The sequence below is a fragment of the Chiloscyllium plagiosum genome, chromosome 3 (assembly GCF_004010195.1).
Source record: "Chiloscyllium plagiosum isolate BGI_BamShark_2017 chromosome 3, ASM401019v2, whole genome shotgun sequence".
Lineage (NCBI taxonomy): Eukaryota > Metazoa > Chordata > Chondrichthyes > Orectolobiformes > Hemiscylliidae > Chiloscyllium > Chiloscyllium plagiosum.
In genome coordinates, this window is record NC_057712.1 from 71,453,420 (window position 1) to 71,473,577 (window position 20,158).

Genomic DNA, 20,158 nt, shown 5'->3' on the forward strand with positions numbered 1-20,158 from the left:
GTGTATGGAATGAGCTGCCAGAGGATGTGGTAGAGGCTGGTACAATTGCAACATTTAAGAGACATTTGGATGGGTATATGAATAGGAGAAAGTGAGGTCTGCAGATGCTGGAGATCAAAGTTGAAACTTTATTGCTGGAACAGCACAGCAGGTCAGGCAGCATCCAGGGAACAGGAGATTCGACGTTTCGGGCGCAGGCCCTTCTTCATTCCTGAAGAAGGGCCTGCGCCTGAAACGTCGAATCTCCTGTTCCCTGGATGCTGCCTGACCTGCTGTGCTGTTCCAGCAATAAAGTTTCAACTGGGTATATGAATAGTAAGGGTTTGGAGGGATATGGGCCGGGTGCTGGCACTTGGGACTAGATTGGGTTGGGATATCTGGTTGGCATGGACGGGTTGAACCGAAGTGTCTGTTTCCATGCTGTACATCTCTATGACTCTATGACATTCCTCTTCCAGCTTTTTGAAGGTTAACTAAAGTGCATACTCAAGTGCTTTTATTAAATGCAATTAAGGATTCTACACCCCCATACTCTTGGTGAGAATGTAACTCCTCCCTAATCCTTCCAAAATTACTTTAAACCATATCCTGTGATGTAAACATTGCTGCTAATGGATTGGCTTCCTCCTGCCACTCTATCTAGGCACCTCAGTTGGATACACCTCAATTAAACATTCTGTCAGCCTTCTCTGTTCCAATGAAAACAACCCCAGCATACCCAACCTTTCCGATCACTGATCTGCTAGTCTGAGCAAAATTTTCTTTCAGCTACATCTAACTGTTAGAGAGCCAACATTCAATAACAGCTTCAAGAGAATCAAATGGGGGAAGGAGATTTCATGTCCATCAGGTGGACATAAACATAGTTAGAAGTTTCTTGAATATTTTCACATTGAGAGCAATAACATTGAGGAAGACAAACATACAGGTAAAGTTTTATTCTAAAAAGGCTAGTTGTTGTTTTAAAAGAGTTTAACATCTAATCTGCTTTTGCAATGTTTAAATAGGATCATTGGAAGAACCAATGCATCTCAAAGTTTCAAGCAACATACTCCACCCATCATTTCAAGGGATGACTGACACAGATTAAAGAGGTACAGTACAGTTCAACCATATGCAAGAGTTAAGTTCTTAGAAAACCTCACAGATGATCAATTTGCAAGCAATGCACCTATTTTATAAAGTGTGTCAATTGGATATGAACAGTGCACTGTAGCAGTGGGTGCCTGGACCTTAGAGTCTCTGTGAAAATGAACATAATCCATTGCACCAGACAAACAAAGGATGTAAATAAAAAAAAGGAGATGCCAATTCTTCGGTTAGCAAGCTGAAATATTAAAGTCATGTACATGGGATTGACAGACAATGTATGGCCGTACAATAACTTATGCAAGACATTGGTAATAACTATGAAACCTGACTGTCTGACCATTGTCACGTCTTCCTTACAAGAGATTGGGCTTGCTGAGCGTGGTTCACTGAAATAAAACCATTATATATTCATCAGTGGAGAGAACGTTCAGAGGAAACATGTAACAAGCTGTATACCAGTTTAAGAAATTCCCTTCTTCAATGATGGAACCCCTCATATATGGAGAAGGGGGTCGTTTCCAAAAATGACCTTTCTCTATCCACTTCTTAACTCCAATAAGGTGAGTATCTAAGTCCTGATGCTGTGCTCTACTACAGAGGCAAAAAAAACCTATTCTCCCAGAAGCTCGGCACTGCTATTAACAGAATTGTTAAGTCATAACATTTTTACTATTCGGGGATTTCACTGTAACAGTGGGCATAGGCCATGAGACTTGGTACTTTTGCCACACACATCATAGTTTTGTTTAATTAACTACAAAGAACTACAGCAAGCATTATTTAACTTTAACATTCTTTTAGAATAAAGGCATGTCAGGCGGTATTTTGGAGACATTGAAACATCAGAATTCATTAAGAGCTTCTTGAAATAAAGTCCAACAGGCTGCTAGGTGATACAAACTGTCTGCTAGTTGTAACTCCACTAGACTATCTAAATACCAGACACAAACAAATTTGGAGACAAAAATGCAGGAAACAAAAAGGCACAAAATTCATCACCAGAGAAAATATCTCCATTGAAAACAAAGGTACTGCAGATATTCACAGGCTACATGCAATATCTAGAGGTACAGTGAAACATTACTTTGAGTTGTACTCTAAAGCGAATACTGCTATTGAAAAAGCTGTAGATACAATAGAGAGCCAGCCTGTCATGGCAGAGTTTGATAATCCACAGTGTAGGGTTGTAGCAAAACTACTTGCTTGTTTAACATGGTGTAAAGCTCCAGGTGTTGATGCTATACTATTTAATCTCAACAAATCCATGAAATGGGCACACTTGCTGCATGTGCATAAACCTGTCTGCAGTGGAGGGAATGGGTCAGTAGTCCTGGACGTGCATGATGTAAAAATTATGGATTTATACAAGAACAGTAGTGACCGCAGTGATTGCAATAGTTATCAAAGCATCTCCCCACTAAACACAATATTCAATACCATTCATGACTCCTCAGATACTAAAGCAATCCATGTTCAAATGTAACATGATCTGATCAATATTCAGGTTTGGGTTGAAAAGTGGCAAGTAACATTTAGGCCACACAAATGCCAGACAATGACTATCTCAAAAAGAGAGATTCTAACAATCACTGTTTGGTGTTCACTGTTGCTGAACTTGAGATTACTGAATCCCCCACTATCCATACCCTGAAGATTTATCATTGACCAGAAACTGAACTGAACTGAACTAGCCGTAAATGTACTTAAGCTAAAGAAGAGGGCCAGAGGCTAGGAATTCTGAAGTGGGTAACTCACCTCCTGCCACCCAAAGAATGCCCACCATCTACAAGTATATATGATGGCATACTCTCCATTTATGTGGATGAGTGCAGCTCCAACAACACTCAAGGAGCCTGACACTATCTAGGACAAAGCAGCTCGCTTGTTTGATACCTCATCGACTATCTTGAACATTTACTGCCTTTATCATTGATGCACAGTTATAGCTATGAATGCCATCCATAAGATACTTCAGAACAACTCATTAAGCCCCTTTCCAATTCTCATAGCTTCTAAAGCCCCACTTTCCCAAACCAGAAACCATCAAAAGACACAGGCAGCACAATTGGAATTAGAATTAGCATTAGATTTATTGTCATCTATATTCAAGTACAGAAGTAGAAGAGTACAGTGAAAATTTTACAATGTTACTCCACACAACACCATCATACCTAGGTACAAATCTTAGACACAAAATAGAGAAATAATGTAAAAAAAAATGTTACAGTCATTCATAGTGTAGGTTAGAAAATTAAGAAGTAAAGTTAAAAAGACAAACATTACTGTCTTCATATAAAGGGCCTACAGTAGATCGATGTATGGGGCTTCCACATTTGGTCTGACCAGGCTCACAAGCTACTGTTCACTCACACCGGTCTCCAGTCCAATAACCACCCCCATTCCACTCTGGGCATGCTACTGACTGTCCTGCTCCACTCAGGCCTCCAGTCTGCTCTACTGTGTCCCTCAGCCACTCTGATGAAGTCACTGCTATTCCAAGGTAAGTTCATTTTTAAAAGCACTTTAAAAAAGAGAGAAGAATGAGAAACGGAGAAAAGAAATGGCTGAAGAGTCCAGACGCTGCCTATTCGCCACCACCATCTTGAAAGATGCATGGATCTGCAGGTTTCACTTTAACTCACACATCATCATGACATGGAACTGTATCACTGCTTCTTCATAGACACTGAATCAAATTTCCTAGGACTCCACTTCCAGCAGCACTGTGGGTGCCCTATACTCCGAGGACTGAAGCAGTTTAAAAATGCAGTTTACCACCAGGGCACTTAGGGTTTGACAATAAATGTTGGACTAGCTAGAGACTCCCACCCATTCATTAAAAAAATGCAAAAAAAAAATGTCAAGTTGGAAATTTTGACTAAAAATAAAATAAAATATTGAAAAATGAAGACGAAAGTATATTGCCTTCAGGAAAACTTTACCATCATCTCTGGAGTGACATATTGACAAGATAACAGATATGCAATGTAATTATGCAAAGAATATTGAAAATGCACTTTAAAAATAGTTAATAAACTGCAGTATCAATTACAGTCAGATAATGCTGTGTTTCTGCTGCCTGACCCTTTTGCAATTTTTCAGCTCTGAGAAATAATCCCATTTGTGATTATATACATTTGAAAGAAAGATCATACCGATATTATACACCCCAGGAAAGTTGAAATTAATAGATCTCATGTTCGTTTTTCAAACTAGGTTTGACAATCTATTAGTTTCTATCCATGTAATGTATGCTATCTATTCCCAAGTCTATCAGTTCTTTCATCTGATCGAAGGCAAGACCTGCCTCTAGTTGTGTTAGAACTTAATATTGATGCAAAAAGGAAACCCTTGCGATCATAACTTTGAAATATAAACACACTTTGTTGTCAATGTAAATATTCATTGTAACAATATAGCTCTCAGCTTCTTTCTTGTCCAGGTCTGCATCTCCCTGTTTTAAAAAAACACAGAATGTTTAATGGTAGAACATAATCTTTCTCAAACTACAATATTGGCAGCATTTCTGAAAACCAGAGAATCGGCTGTGAAGTGTTTTGGGAAGTCATGAGAGATAACAATTTTTCAATGATCTTGATGAGTTGATTTACCTGCATCAAGTCTTCTCACTCCAAGTATTTTTATTAGCCTATTGTAAATTAGGGAGGAGAGATTTTCTTACGTGTTAAATTTTAAAGTGCTCATTAAAAAGATGTTCATGATTTTATTGCTCATAGCAGATGGGGAAATATGCATCTCTTACACGCTTGCTAAATCTGCTGCTCTCTTTTGTTTTTATAATAGGTTGATGCATTTGTAACCAATGAAGAGCAGAAAGCAAGGGGTCATCCAGTGAGCTTTCCAAAGTGTAAATTAAAACATTATTGGCAGTATTGATGTTTGCATTTCTCAGTTCTAACAATGGTAAGTCTCTGTAAAATCATTAACACTATGTCAGAAATTGCCATTACCATAATTATCAAATTTACAGATCTTTCATGACAGACATGTTTCAATGACAACATTTGGTTTTCTCCTGTCTATGATCAGAGATTTTGTATTGAGTTCTGTTTTCTTATCCTCAGTGTGGCTGTCCTCAAATGCACTATATTTAATCAGCAAACCTTTAAAGAGATCAAAAATAAGAAAGATTACTTATTATCCCACATTTCAGAGGTTTAAAAATGTGACATTCCTGTCACCTAACTCACTCACACTTGCATTCACATGAATACAGATGAAGAAAAATACAATCACAATGTGTAATTGTGTCAGTCTTACATTAATAACAGCCCTGTAATTTCTTAGATAAATTAATGCTTTAGCTGAGCTGAAACTTTCAAAGCAGAAGATTCTTAATAAACTGAGCTTTTGTAGTTGAATAACCAGGAAGTCAGTTCTTAGGTGACCTAGAACTTGGAACACATTGGAGAGAGCCCTTCTCCCAGTTTCAAGTAATTGTTATTTATTAACTTAGCTGCTTACTTGACTATAGCTGGTTCGAAGGCTTTCTCATGGTCCCTGTACTGCTGCTGAGCTGATACCTATGCTGTTGGAAGCAGGCAACATACATGATTGTTTCTCCTATATGACCTTTTACAAATCAAAAGTCCTCTTCCGAATAAGGTGGGTGGTCAGGTTGATGAACATCCTGTGACATTCATTCTGAAAGAGCGAAAGTTTCTGTTTTTATCCTGAAATGTGTTCAGAGGGAGGGTCACTCAATTACAATCAATCAACATTTGTCTGGATAGTTGCTTTTCTATCTTTGCAGACAAGAGTGATTTAAACCATAAAAGGAGCTCAGTTTAACTCAGATGGCTAAAACATTTTTTTTTTGCAGCTTTCTTGTGGTTCATTTTTAAAATTGACATTTGCTTGAAGTTTGAATACTGATACAAAACATTAAACTGACCCCTATGTTTTCATTCTATAGGGGTATGTTAACTTGGTAACAGAATAAAAATGGGTTTGACTGGTGGTGTGGGGTGGGAGTAATTCAGGACCACCTGCAGAACCCAAATGTATTTGTCACTGGAGGATCACTGGACCAAAACATCAACTCTGATTTCTCTCGACGGATGCTGCCAGACCTGTTGAGATTTTCCAGCAATTTCTGTTTTTGTTACTGATTTCTAGAATTCATAGTTCTTTCTGTTTTTTTCCCCAAAAGTACTTGTAGTATTTCTGTCGGGGACTTCCCGCCCAGCCAATGCATTTATATCTGAATTCATTTCCTGCCCATTTACGCTGAGTGGCCATAATGATGGTCTACATGAATTGATTTTCACTTGAATAGCTGCAGTAGTGAAAGTGGATGGATTCTGGATGCAGAAAAGAAGGGCATATCAGACTGGAGTCTCAATGTTCCAGGAAACATGCCAATGAAAAATGGAAGATGTAGCTGGCGGGATAGAGAAGAGAGTAAAATGAATTGCATCAGTATTCTAAGTAGCCGATGGTCAGTTAGTGATGTAGAGTAATGCCAATAATGTGGGTTCAATTCCCATCCTGGCTGAGGTTACCAGGAAAGTCTGTCATTCTCAATCTCTCCCTTTGCTTGAGGTGTGGTGACCCTTAGTTTTATCCATCACCAGTCATCTCTCTCAGTGTAGTGGGGGAGCAGCGCTATGGTTCGGCAGGACAAAGGCAATTTTATCTTTACGTAAGGTTTGCCACTGAGCATGTCCAAAAGGATCTATGTTACAGAAACCAGGAAACCAGATAGAACTGGAGCCTGGGCCTGTAAATTTCCAGATAAGCTGTTCTCTTACTTTCTGTTTATAGTTATGTTCAATAAAGGCTATTAATAGTCACTGAGTATGAAACTCAGCTCACTGCAGTTAGCAGCAAGAGAGTAATCCCTTGCTTTTGGATTCAGTGTTGAAACAATTTTGTGAATTAAACAGGACAGGACGGGTGAGTACACTGTTGGCACATTTGTGTATGTACTGTGTGTGTCACCCTAAATTCTTCATTTTGCCTTCCCAAACCTACTCTAGCAGATCACTCCTCACCAACAAACCTGGCAGGTATACACATCCCTGTCTCAATATGCACTTTCAAATATCGCCGTTTGTCCACCCACTGATGGTCAGCCTCATCGTTATGCTGTGTCATCTCTATCCATCATTGCCCCTTCAACAAATGTTGTTCACCTCATTAAATTACATACCTGGTCTGGCCTACATGTGACTCCAGACCCACTGCAATGCAGTTGACTCTTAACTGCCCTTTGGGCATTTTGAGATGGGCAATAAATGCTGGCCTAGCCAACGACGCCCTCAACCCATGGATAAATTTTTAAAAATCTCTTGTTTTCCCTCTTTGCAAGAGAAGAAATGACAGAATGCCAGAGCGAGGTTGAAAGATAGAATGACCATTCATTGGATTCACAATTAATAACTGCAGAGAAGATGGTTTTGAAGAACAGCGATGTCTTCATATGATTTGCTATTGGAGGGGCTCCTCCCTACAACCTATCAACAGAATTAATATCAGATGGATATTATGTTATTCTGAAGTCAAAGGCCAGTGAAATATTATGTGCATCCTGATTGAAAAAATGTTCTACTTTGGCAGTTCTAATTCCTGTATTTAATAGTCAAGAGGCTTTTTGAGTCTGCTGCTAGAGGTGGTGGTGGATTAGAGTGGTTATGGAAAAGCACAGCAGGTCAGGCAGCATCCGAGGAGCAGGAAAATCAACGTTTCGGGAAAAAGCCCTTCATCAGGAATAGAGCTAGAGGTGTTTATCTAAGAGATTGGCAATGGTTTCTCTGAGAAGGTTACTCATTCTAAGGTATACAGTCAGCGGTATAATGCAGATTATGCTTAGATATTCCCACAAGTGTGAATATGTTCATGCTTTCCCACCCAGAAGGGGATTTTCAGGCATTCATTCATCTTCCTGATGACATTAGTTGGCAAGTTCTCATGGAATAGCACACGGCCAAACTATGTGTAGGTTGACAGCAATTCCTCAAGACTAGTTGAACATAAAATTTCCACACGGTCTGCCATAGGAACCGGTGTTTTCGCCAGACTTCCACAGTATCTAAGCAGTCAACATGTCCTGCACTAATTCCTGGAAGTTTGCCCATGCCAAGCACAAGTTCAAAATACATCAAGCCATAATAGTTTTGGGGCAGATACGACAGAGGGAGAAGTGGTAGATGGGGTTGTATCTGTCAGCAACTGGAGACTCAGAATTGCTAGAAAAGCAAGTGCCTTGGTGAGTTTAACTGCAAGTGTTTGCACATTTTAGAATTGAATTTTACAGCATAGAAGGAAGCCACTCGACCCCATCATGTCTGTACTGACTTCCAAAAGAGCAGCCAGCTAGTCCCCCTCTCCAACCCTATCTCCGTAGCCCTTTAACTTTTATTTTAAATTGAGTTTTCTGCATGACAGTCGATCAGATTGAAAGGTTGGTCACATGTCTCAACAGTGAAAGACCATTGGGAGACTGCTGGTGTTCACGGAGGATTTTCAAATTTTTTACCAATTTTCCCCAATAGTATGTACTGATCTCTCTTAAATGTTTGGAAAGATTTCATACATTACAATTACAAATGAAGCAAATATTATACATATTGTAAGAAAATCAAGTGGAGAAATATTGGGAGTATTAAAAGAAAAGGATTATTTTACATTTGCTTGACACTTCGATTAAACTCTGTAATGTTGTCAGGGAATGTCCACTGAATCTCTTTACCTATTTGTATGTGTGGAATGTAAACAACTCCTGACTCATCCATTCTCTATTTAACAAGTACGTGCATTGATATTCAGTTGCTCCCTCTATGTGCTGCACTTTTAACAATTTGACAGTTGGAGAGTTTGCCAACAAGATCAAATGTCAATTGATTTGAACTGGGTGCTGTGTGGAAAATCTCAGCTTAAAATCCAGTTCTCACCACTGGAGGGCACCATTGCTTTTCATTCAACCTGTGAACTGTTGTACAGCAACTGGATTAGTGGTGCTGGAAGAGCACCATTTTATTCCTGATGAAGGGCTTTTGCCCGAAACGTCGATTTTACTGCTCCTCGGATGCTGCCTGAACTGCTCTGCTCTTCCAGCACCACTGATCCAGAATCTGGGGTTTCCAGCATCTGCAGTCATTGTTTTTACCCAGTTATACAGCAATGTTCTATTGTTTTTTTCTTCAACATAGAGCCATAGAGATACAGCACAGAACAGACTTGTCCAACTTGTCCATGCTGACCAGATAGCCCAATCCAATCTATCCCCACCTGCCAGTACCAGGCCCATATTCCTCCAAACCCTTCCTATTCATTTACCCATCCAGATACCTTTTAAATGTTGCAATTGTACAAGCCTCCACCACTTCCTCTGGCAGCTCATTCCATATATGTATCACCCTCTGCGTGAAAACGTTGCTCCTTAGGTCTCTTTGATATCTTTCCCCTCTCACCTTAAACCTATGCCCTCTAGTCCTGAACTCCCCCACCCCGGGGAAGAAAGTTTATCTATTTATCCAATCCATGCCCCTCATGATTTTGTAAACTTCTATAAAGACACCCAACAGCCTCCGATGCTCCAGGGAAAACAGTCTATTCAATCTCTCCCTATAGCTCAAATTCTCCAACCCTAGCAACATCCTTATAAATCTTTTCTGAACCCTTTCAAGTTTCACTGATAGGAAGGAGACCAGAATTGCATGCAGTATTCCAAAAGTGGCCAAACCAATGTCCTGTACAGCCGCAACATGACCTCCCAACTCCTGTACTCTGACCAATAAAAAAAAGCATACCAAACACCTTCTTCATTATCCTATCTATTTGTGACTCCACTTTCAAGGAGCTATAAACCTGCACTCCAAGGTCTCTTTGTTCAGCAACACTCCCTAGGACATTATCTTTAAGTGTATAAGTCCTGCTAAGATTGGCTTTCCCAAAATGCAGCACCTCACATTTATCTAAGCACCAATCCTTGTGGCACTCCACTGGTCACAGACCTCCAGTCTGAAAATCAACCCTCACACACAACCCATTGTTAGCCACTTACAGTCCCCATTTATAGCTTTTCCCAGCCAGATTGGTATCCACACCTTTGGCTTTCCGATTGTCTTTCTCTCTCTTTGGGCTCTATCCCCACCTTATCCATCCTCCCACCCTACCTTCTGCACATAAACTAGCTACCATCTGAAGAAGAGTCTCTTGACCCAAAACATTAATTTGGATTTCTCTTCACAGATGCTACCAGACCTGAGTATTTCCAGCAATTTCCATTTTGTTGGAGGGATATGGGTTAGGAGTAGGCAGGTGCGACTGGTTTAGTTTGGGATTGCGTTCTGCACGGACTGGTTGGATCAAAGTGCCTGTTTCCATGCTGTATGACTTTATCACCCTACTCATGTTATTCAACATATGTGGTAGACAATGAGCTCAAGCTTAATTAGCAGCATAGATTTACTAAAAAAAAATTGCTTAGAAGCTAATTACATTATATCTAAGTGACATGATTGTTTCTTGTAGGATATCAGATTCAACTTAGGAAAAAGTTGGTATTAATATTTTAGCTACATGTGTTAACATTAGGACCAATCACTGAAGCACTTTACACACTCTGGTGAATACATAGAAAATTGATTAGTTCCTCCAAGATACAGTCTTTCATATATAACTGGTGGAGCTTATCTTGTAACATCAGTTATGTTTTTCTCTGGTTACTAAATTCTTTACATAATTGTTTCAAGTGACAAAAGTGGGTTTACCACTACCCTATCCCTCTCCATGTCTCTGTCTTTATAAATGACTGATGATTTGGCTGGATTAAAAGCTTGTTGCTTGAGGATGAAGCATTCAAACAGAATTTGTTGCTGCACCTGAAGCCTGGTGGATCGATCTTATATTTAATTTTTGCTGTTGGTTACTGTTGTGTTTCATGATGAGTAGAAACTAATGCTTCCAAACAGCTGAATTGACTGTATCAGTAGTGCAATGTTCATTCCTGATGGTTGTGGTGTCAACAATATTGGTCGAATTGTGGAAATGTTACACCACAAAAAGGAATCATTCAGTCCATCATGTCTATACTCGCTGAAAAGCAAAGAAATGAGCTATTCAGTTTAATCCCACTTTCCAATACCTGGTCTGTAGCCATGCAGGTGCAGATCTACGTACTTTTTAAATGGATTGAAAGTTTCTGTCTCAACCAATGATCCAGACAACATATTTTAAACACCCACCAGCCTTCGGATGCAAAACGGCTTTCCTCATGTCAAGTTTAATCCTTCCATCAATTGCTGTTAATCTACACCTTCTGGTAAGTGACCTCTCAGCTAGAGCGAGCAATTCTTACCAATTTACTCGATTTAGTTCCATCATAATTTTGTAAACCTCAATTGAGTCATCCCGTAGCCTATAGAGTTCTAATGATTTTTAGCATTTGAGAAGAATAGGGAAAAAAGAAAAGGAGTTTGTACTGAAAATAAGGGATGGGATCAGTGTATCACTGGTAGAGGATCTCCAGCCATAGAGTCATGGAGTCATAGAGTCATGGAGTCATAGAGGTGTACAGCACAAAAACAGACCCTTAAGTCCAACTCATCCATGCCAACTAGATATCCTAAATAAATCTAGTTCCATTTGCCAGCATTTGACCCATATCCCTCTAAACTCTTCCTATTCAGATGCACATTCACATCGCTTTTAAATCTTGTAATTGCATCAGCCATCATCACTTCCTCTAGTCGCTCATTCCATACACACATCACCCTCTGCATGAAAAGGCTGCCCCTCAGGTCCCTTTTAAGTCTTTCCCCTCTCACCTTAAACCTGTGCCCTGTAGATTTGGACTCCCCCACCCCAGGGGAAATACCTTGTCTATTTATCCTATCCACAGCACTCATGATTTTATAAATTTCTGTAAGGTCACCCCTCAGCCTCCGATGGTCCAGAGAAAAAAAACCTCAGCCTATTCAGCATCATCCTTTGGCTCAAACCCTCCAACCTGAGCAACGTCCTTGTAAATCTTCTCTAAACCCTTTCAAGTTTCGCAACATCCTTCCTATGGCAGGGAAACCAGAATTGAGCACAATATTCCAAAAGTGGCGTAACCAATGTCCTGTACAACTGCAACATGACATTCCAACTCCTATAATCAATGCACAGACCAATAAAGGCAAGCATACCAAACACATTCTTCACTATCCTATCTACCTGTGACTCCACTTTCAAGAAGCTAAGAACCTGCACTCCAAGGTCTCTTTGTTCAGCAACACTCCCTAGCACTTACCATTAAGTGTGTAAATCCTGCTCTGATTTGCTTTCCCAAAATGCAGCACCTCACATTTATCGAAATTAAACTCCATCTGCCACTCCTGTGCCCATTGGCCCATCTGATCAAGATTCCATTGTACTCTGAGGTAACCTCCTTCACTGTCCACTACACCCCCAACTTTAGTGTCATCTGCATACTTGCTAACTATACCTCCTATGTTCACACCCAAATCATTTATATAAATGACAAAAAGTAGTAGACCGAGCACTGATCCTTGTGGCACACCACTGGTCACAGGCCTCCAGCCTGAAAAACAACCCTCCACCACACCCTCTGCTTCTACCTTTGAGCCAGTTCTGTATCAAAGTGGCTAGTTCTCCCTGTATTACATGTGATCTAACCTTAATAACTAGTCTACCATGAGGAATCTTGCCAAATGTGTTACTGAGATCCAAATAGATCACATCCACTCCTCTGCTGCCATCAATCCTCTTCATTAATTCTTCAAAAATGTAAATCAAGTTAGTGAGACAAAACTTCCCACGCACGAAGCCATGTTGACTATCCTTAATCAGTCCATACCTTTCCAAATACATGTAAACTCCTCCAGTAACTTGCCCACCACCGATGTCAGGCTCACTGGTCTATAGTTCCTGGATTTAAATAGTGGCACCATATTAGCCAACCTCCAGTCTTCCAACACGTCACCTGTGACTATCAATGATACAAGTATCTCAGCAATCTCTTCCCGAGCTTCCCACAGAGTTCTAGGGTACACCTAATCCTACAGAGTTCTATATCTTCCATATCCTTCTCCACAGTAAACACAGATGCAAAATATTCGTTCAGCATCTCTCTCATCTCCTGAGGTTCCACACATAGGCGGCCTTGCTGATATTTAAGGGCCCTTTTCTCTCCCTAGTTACTCTTTTGTCCTTAATGTATTTGTAGATACATTTATATAAGTACTCACCCACTGTCACCTCAGTCACTTGCCCTGTCTTATTTCCCAACAGTGCAGATAGTTCTCCTATAACTCTTTAGTTGTGTTCCAGCAAAAATTACCTTAATAGAAAATCATTTAATATAAATAATGGGGCTTATGGGAAAAGTGGGGTTAGGGCAGACCAGCAAAAAAGTATCACTCAGGATCACTCAGAAATCACCCAAAAGCCTAACACAAAGTATGCCTCAGCATGAATGGAGGTTTAAATCACATTTATTAATGAAAGAGAAGTAAATGTAGCACACTGACAAAATTTTGTTAATGCAGGGACAGAAGGTCATCATCAGCATCACTACATTCAGGTGCAGTTGTGGTTGCAGAAGTGGATAGCTGTGGTTGATTCTCTTCTGACTGTTTCTTGGAGGGGTTGGCTTAAAAAATTCGTCCAGCTTTTGCTGATATGCCCTTTTTCTTTTTTTTTCTTTTTTTTTAGCACGTGAACACAGTCACTCACTCCCGCCGGCGCGCTGCTGGAGAGTCCCTCCCCTCCAAGGGCCGGTGCCTCGACCTGTACACTCCCTTTTTTTTCTTTTTTTTTTCTTTGTTTTTTTCTTTGTGTGTGTGCGCAGGTGTGAGACATAGTGAAAGGCACAAAGTGCACGAATCTTTATTCAAATTCCACCACCAGGAAGATAGGAAAACACCCGGGTGGCCAGTGACAAACACTGCCCTTCACATCAAAGGGCAGTGCTGTGTGATCAAAACAGTGAAGGGGATGGTAGGGATTAAATCAAAATAGAGTTGGAGGGAGAAATGATGCACTCCACTCCCTGCGGTGCCCACCTCTCCCTGAACAACTCCAGGGTGTTGGTGGATATGCCCTTTTTCATTTGTCTTGAAGACACTGTTCATTGGGTGCTAGACGATATCTTATTGAATGAACAGCTACCATGCTGCATTCTGTGTTGTATTCATTATCCTCCAACAGCAGCAACTGCCTCTCAATTTTCCTCAGGTTAGAAGACCAAAAGAGAAGTGAAAGGCTATCCTGGTGCTGCATCCTGGACTTCATCTTTCTCGTCTCGATCTTCCACTTCACCCTCAGTGACAAGCTGTTGTAGATTGGCCATAAAGGGGTCTTCGCAGTGGGACTCAAGCAGCTCTTCAATATCCTCACTTTCTACTTCTTCAAAGCCAATCTGCTTTGCAAGGGCAACACAATGCTCTATAATTCCTGGGAGCTCCTCTGACCGTTCACATGCTGTAAAATCTTGAAAAAAGTTTGGGAGAAGCTGCTGCTCGACTGCATGCAGGCAGTCCTTACTGACATCACCTCCGCAATAATGTTAATAGCATTCTTTTTTTTTATAGATATTTTTATTAGAAATTTAACATTTTTACAAGTTTACAAAAATAAACAAAACTCTCAGATATAAACATTGATATATACTGGGTCGCCGCCATCTTGGATCCCCCCGTTAATAGCATTCTTGATGTTAAAGCTTTTCCAAAATTGAAGAATACTGTCCTTCTTGTCCCCCTCAGTAGCCTCAATGAGCTTCTTATGCATCTTAAGTAATAAGCTTTAAAAGCTGATATTGCACCCTAGTCTATTGGTTGAATGAGAGAGGTTGTGTTTGAAGATAGAAATAGCACTTTGATGTTTTCAGAAAGCTCACCAGTGGAGACAGGATGGCTTGGTACATTATCCAGAATGAGGAGAGCCTTGAAATCCATTCTTTTTTGTCTGCAATACAATCTAAAAACATCTTCCAAAACAACAATCAGGTGATAAAAAATTTGCCCCGTCATCCAACTTTTTTGCTTGACCTGAAGTAGACACCAAGGGTAGACCTAAGGTAATCTTTCAAGGCTTGCAGATTGGTAGAGTGGTACACCACCACTGGCTTAAGCATTGGCACCCAGCAGCACAGAGATGCGATCCTTTGCCACCTTAAAGCCAGGAGCATGTGCTTCATTCTTAGAAATGGAGGTTCTTGCTGGCATTTGCTTCCAGTATAAACCTGTCTCATCCAAACTGAAGATTTAATCTAAAGTGTAGCCTTCTTCGTCAATTTTTTTTAACTTTTGGAGGAAATGCCAGCACACACTCCTTGTCAGCGCAGGCAGATTCACTAATTAACTACATTATGGAATGCCTTGTGGTTGTTAAAACCAGCAAACCAGCAACTGCTCGGAATAAAGGCAGGCACATCTGCAGGTATTTGAGCATTTTTCTTTCCATCTTCATAAATGGATGAAGCTTTCTCTTTTATGGTGAGAAAGATTGCCGCAGATTGTATTTCTGTTTGATCTTCTACCCAAGAACTTCATCTGCTCAAGTTCCTTTGGCCATGATCTCACAGCTTTGCTGGCACTCAGACTTGTTCCAGCAATGCAGCTGGCTTTAATCTTTGCAGAATTGCCTCTAATGGTGCTCTGTCAGCAGCTAAAACTGGCGCATGTGCAGAATGGCACGAAGACCAGGGCTGACATCAGCGTCTGCGCAGAATGTAGCAATCCCTGCTGGAATCGCGCTATTGCAAACAGAGGTAAGCATTCTCAAAACTCACGTGCCTTAATACCTCAGCAATGTTATAAGCAAATCACCCTGCTGGAACGCATGTTATCCAAGAACAACCTGTAGGTCAAGTTTTGCACATTCTCTAGGAGGTGCATCTATATCCTGAATCAGCAAATGTTCTCGTACGTACTTAACAAATTCCTCTCCATCCAAACTCTTAACATTATGGTAATCCCAGTCTACATTTGGAAATTTAAAATCCCTTACATGACCACCCAATTATTCTTATCGAAAACTAGGATCTCCTTACAAATTTGTTTCTCAATTTCCTGCTGATTATTGGGGGATCTATAGTACGATCCCAATAAGTTGATCATCCCTTTCTTATTTTTCATTTCCACCTAATTAACTTCCCTGGGCATATTACCAGAAATATCGTCCCTAAGTACAGCCACAGCCAGAAGAGCCTTGAATCTGTTTGGGTAGATCTAAGAATGAGCAGCACACAATGGTAGGTTTTTTTTATAGACAATCAAACTGTAGTGGCAATGTTGGACGTTGAATAAATCAGAAATTTGGAGGTACTTGTGGCAAAGGGAATGCAATAATCATGGGTGACTTCAATGTATTTACAGATTGTATAAATTCATGGACTGTGATCAAAATAGTTTTCTTGAGTAATATATTTATGTATCATGTAATGAGAAAGGGCTAATTAATAATCTTAAAGGAAAAGAGCCTTTCGGGAACAGTGATCATAGTATGATAGAAATTTCCTTTAAATTAAGGAAGAAACGTTTCAATTTCAGACCAGGGATCAAAACTGAACCAATGAAATTATAAAGATACGAGGAAGAAGTTGATAAAGGTGGATTGGGAAAATACATTTAAAGGCCAGGTAATAGTTTGGCAATGGCCAGTTTTTAAAGAATTAATGCTTGTTTTTCAAAAAAAAACCCTACAACCATGTCTATAACGAGAAGTTAAAGATCATACTATATCAAAGGAAGAAACCTATAAAGTTGCCAAAAAATGATGGTAAACAGGAGGGTCAAGAGATCTTTTGATATTAGCAAAGTTGGAAAAGAAGTTGATAAAGGAAGTCATGTATGTAGGCTAACACACAGAAAATCATAACGTTTCCCCCTTGTTACTTCCTCCAAAAACTAAATTAAATTACTAAGACACAATCTTCCTATATCAAACCATGCTAACTATTCCTAAACGAGCAATATCTTTCTAATGAACAGTTTATCCTGTCTCTTAGAATCGGTTTCAATAATTTGCCCACCACTGAAGTCACACTGATTGGCCTATAATTAGATGATCTTCCTCTCATAATCTTTTTAAATAGTGGCATCACATTTGTGCAATGTCTTCAAGCCTCTGCTACCTCACCTGTATCTAGTGAGGATTAGAAAATGATCCTCAGACCATTAAGTTATTTCCTCCCTGGGTTACAATTTGTCTGATCCTGGTCATTTTTCTACCTTCAAGGATGTCAGTCCGTCCAGTATTTCCATCTCATTATGCTTAATATTTTGAGATCTCAAGTTCTTCTCCTTGACTAGAGTATCTGCATCATCACTGTTTTTGGTAAAAACAGAGTCAAAATAGTCATCCAAAATCATGTCCACATCTTCTGCATCGACACGTAAGTTATCATGTACATCTCTGATAGATTCTACTATTTCCTTAGTTATTCTCTTACTCTTAAAGAACTGAGAAAGCATCTTTGGCTTTTTCTTGATTTTAGCTGCCAATGCTCTTTCTTATGTACTCTTTGCTATCTTAAAGTCCTTTCTTTTAAAATTGATGGCTATACTTTTACACTCCTCTAGGCCTTCTCCTCCAGTATTGACCTGAGTGACTGCCTTAAGCTTTATTTATCTAACGTTCCTTGTATACCTCCGGATAACAAAATGATCTAGATTTGGCAGCACCACCCTTTTCCTTCATGAGGACATGTCTACATTGTACCTGTAGAATCTCACTTTTGAATGCTTCCCACCGATATGTCCCTGACTTACTTTCTAGTAGCTGAATCCAGCTTGAATTAGATTGGTTTTCTGTTCCTATCGTTCTCTGGCGCTGTTTTTGAAAGGTTGTAAGGATAAATTTAGCAGTTACGGACCAATAGTTTAAGTTCAACAATGGGAAAACCTATATATACAATCCTTTGGAATAGAATTAACAGTCACATGGACAAATGTTGGTTAATTAGGAAGAGCCAGCATGCAGTTCCTGTGGGACAATGATGTTTAACTAACTTGCTAGAGTTCTGTGAAGAGCTAACAGAGAGGGTTAAGGAAAAGGTATTGCTTTTGATGGGGTATATGTGGACTTCCAAAAGCCATTTAATACCAGAGACATGTGAGAAATGATATCACTCATTGAATTAAAGGGACCATAGTAATGTTACAAAATTGACTGAGTGTTAAAAAACAGAGTAATTATTAATTGATGTTTTCCTGGTTGGAGGAAGATTTGAAATGCAGTCTCCCAGGGATCAGTCTTAGACTCTATTGGTTTTTGCTAATCTATGTTAACGATCTATGTCTTGATGTGTATTGGATTATTTCAAGGTTTCTCTTATGAGGAGAACAGTGACAAGTTGGTGGAGTGGGCAGACAGGTGGCAGATGAAGCTCAATGAAAGGAAATGAGAGGTGATTAATATTAGCAGAAAGAACATGGAGAGACAGCACAAATAAAGGGTACTGCTCTAAAAGATGTGCGAGAGTAAAAGAGACCTAATGTCTATGTGCATAAGTCATTAAAGGTGACAGAACACGTTGAGAGATTGGTTAATAGAGCACACAATGGCCCAGGCTTTATTAATTCATCAAATACAAGAGCAAGTTTGTTATGCTGAACCCATATAAAGCACTAGTCATATCGCATCTGGAGTATAATGTACAGTTCTGGGCCCAACATATTAAGAAGAATTTGAAAGCATTGGAGATAGTGCTGTAGAGCTTTAAGACAATGATTCCAGAGCTCAAAAACTTCAATTATTAGCATAGAATGAAGAAGTTGAGACTGCTTTCCTTGGAGAGAAGGCAAAAATGAGATTTGGGAGCTTTCAAAATCATGAGATGGGGAAAACTATTCCCTCTTGTAAAAGAATCAAAAATGAGAGAGCACTGATTTAAAGTGATTTGCAAAAGAGATTAATGCAGTGTCAAAACAGAGATTGACACAGCAAGTAATCCAGTCTGAAATGCACTGCCTGGAAGTGTGGTGGATGCAGGTTAAATCAAAATATGTTGAGAGAATTTGATGATAATTTAATAGGAAATAATAGGCTGGGTTGTCACAAATGGGTAGAAGAATGACACCTAGTCGTGGAGAGATAGTCCCATATAATGTGCCAAATGGCCTTCTTCTGCTTGTAATAATTCAGTGATTAACTACTATTGTTTCTCTTATTTACATGATTTACTTGAAAGCTGCTGCAGGAATTGTTGTAAGCATTTCCTTTCACCTTTCAGTGTTTCAAATTCTTCAGTCACTTCAACTGTATTAAACTTTGAATCTTATTGAGCATGTTTTCTAAAGATTGTGATTATCAATGAAGGTGAATTGTTAATAAAGCTTTATCCTTAAGAGCTGTAGTGTTTCTATGAAGGCTTTTAAATTCATCTTTTTGTTTTCCTTTTCTACAATGCCTTAATTTCTATAAAATAAAGTTGTAAAACTTCTAAATATTTCTTATACCATAACATTGTTTACAAATGCTTGAAAAACTTAAAATTGAGAAATATGGCTTTTTTTTTATTAAACAAGGAAACCTTTTCCCCTTCCCCATGATTTTAACACTACTTTTAACACTACAGACATTTCAAATCATTGTTGCTTCTTCTCTAAGCTTTTCACTTTGTCTTACACTGGGAAAAAATGGTGTTGTGCTGATACCAATTCTTAAAGTAATAACTTTGTGAACAACAGAAATGCCTTACCTCTTCAAAACTTTGTTTTTAATGAATTCTTTTGCCTTAAAATTTTCAGTGCTCATCAGTCAATCTATACTGCTACTTATCAATTTTCCTAACAAGTGTCCACATTTCACAATTTTTGACAGATTTTCCTATTTTTTAAAACAATTTTTGTTTCATTATATCATGTGATGATCTTTCTTTTGGTTTATTAGTCTAGATGTTTCCTTTTAAATATATTATTTTCATGGTTTCCAGAGGGAAAGCTGCAGCTAGCAATGAGAACGTGATTGTCAAATTCTGAGTCATTCTCAACAGGGCAGATTACAGGAGAGGAAAGATGGAGAAGAAGGCACTGGAGGCCTAACTTTCATCGCAGGATTGAACCCTGAAGATGGAACTACCTGGAGATGT

The 20,158-nt window shown here is 39.4% G+C and overlaps 1 long non-coding RNA gene across 3 annotated transcripts in view; it reads left to right on the forward strand.

The window, feature by feature from the left end:
• The window catches only part of LOC122545152, a 22,856-nt gene extending 2,717 nt beyond the window's left edge, over window positions 1–20,139 (forward strand). The window contains exons 2-4 of one of the 3 annotated variants that reach the window (XR_006310504.1): window positions 1,008–1,094; window positions 4,897–5,016; window positions 20,063–20,139. This is a non-coding gene — a long non-coding RNA (uncharacterized LOC122545152). Of the gene's footprint in view, window positions 1–1,007; window positions 1,095–4,896; window positions 5,017–13,776; window positions 13,932–20,002 lie in introns of those variants that run through there. The other 2 variants (XR_006310503.1, XR_006310505.1) reach the window with 2 other exon arrangements.
• The last annotated feature ends 19 nt before the right edge of the window (window positions 20,140–20,158 follow it).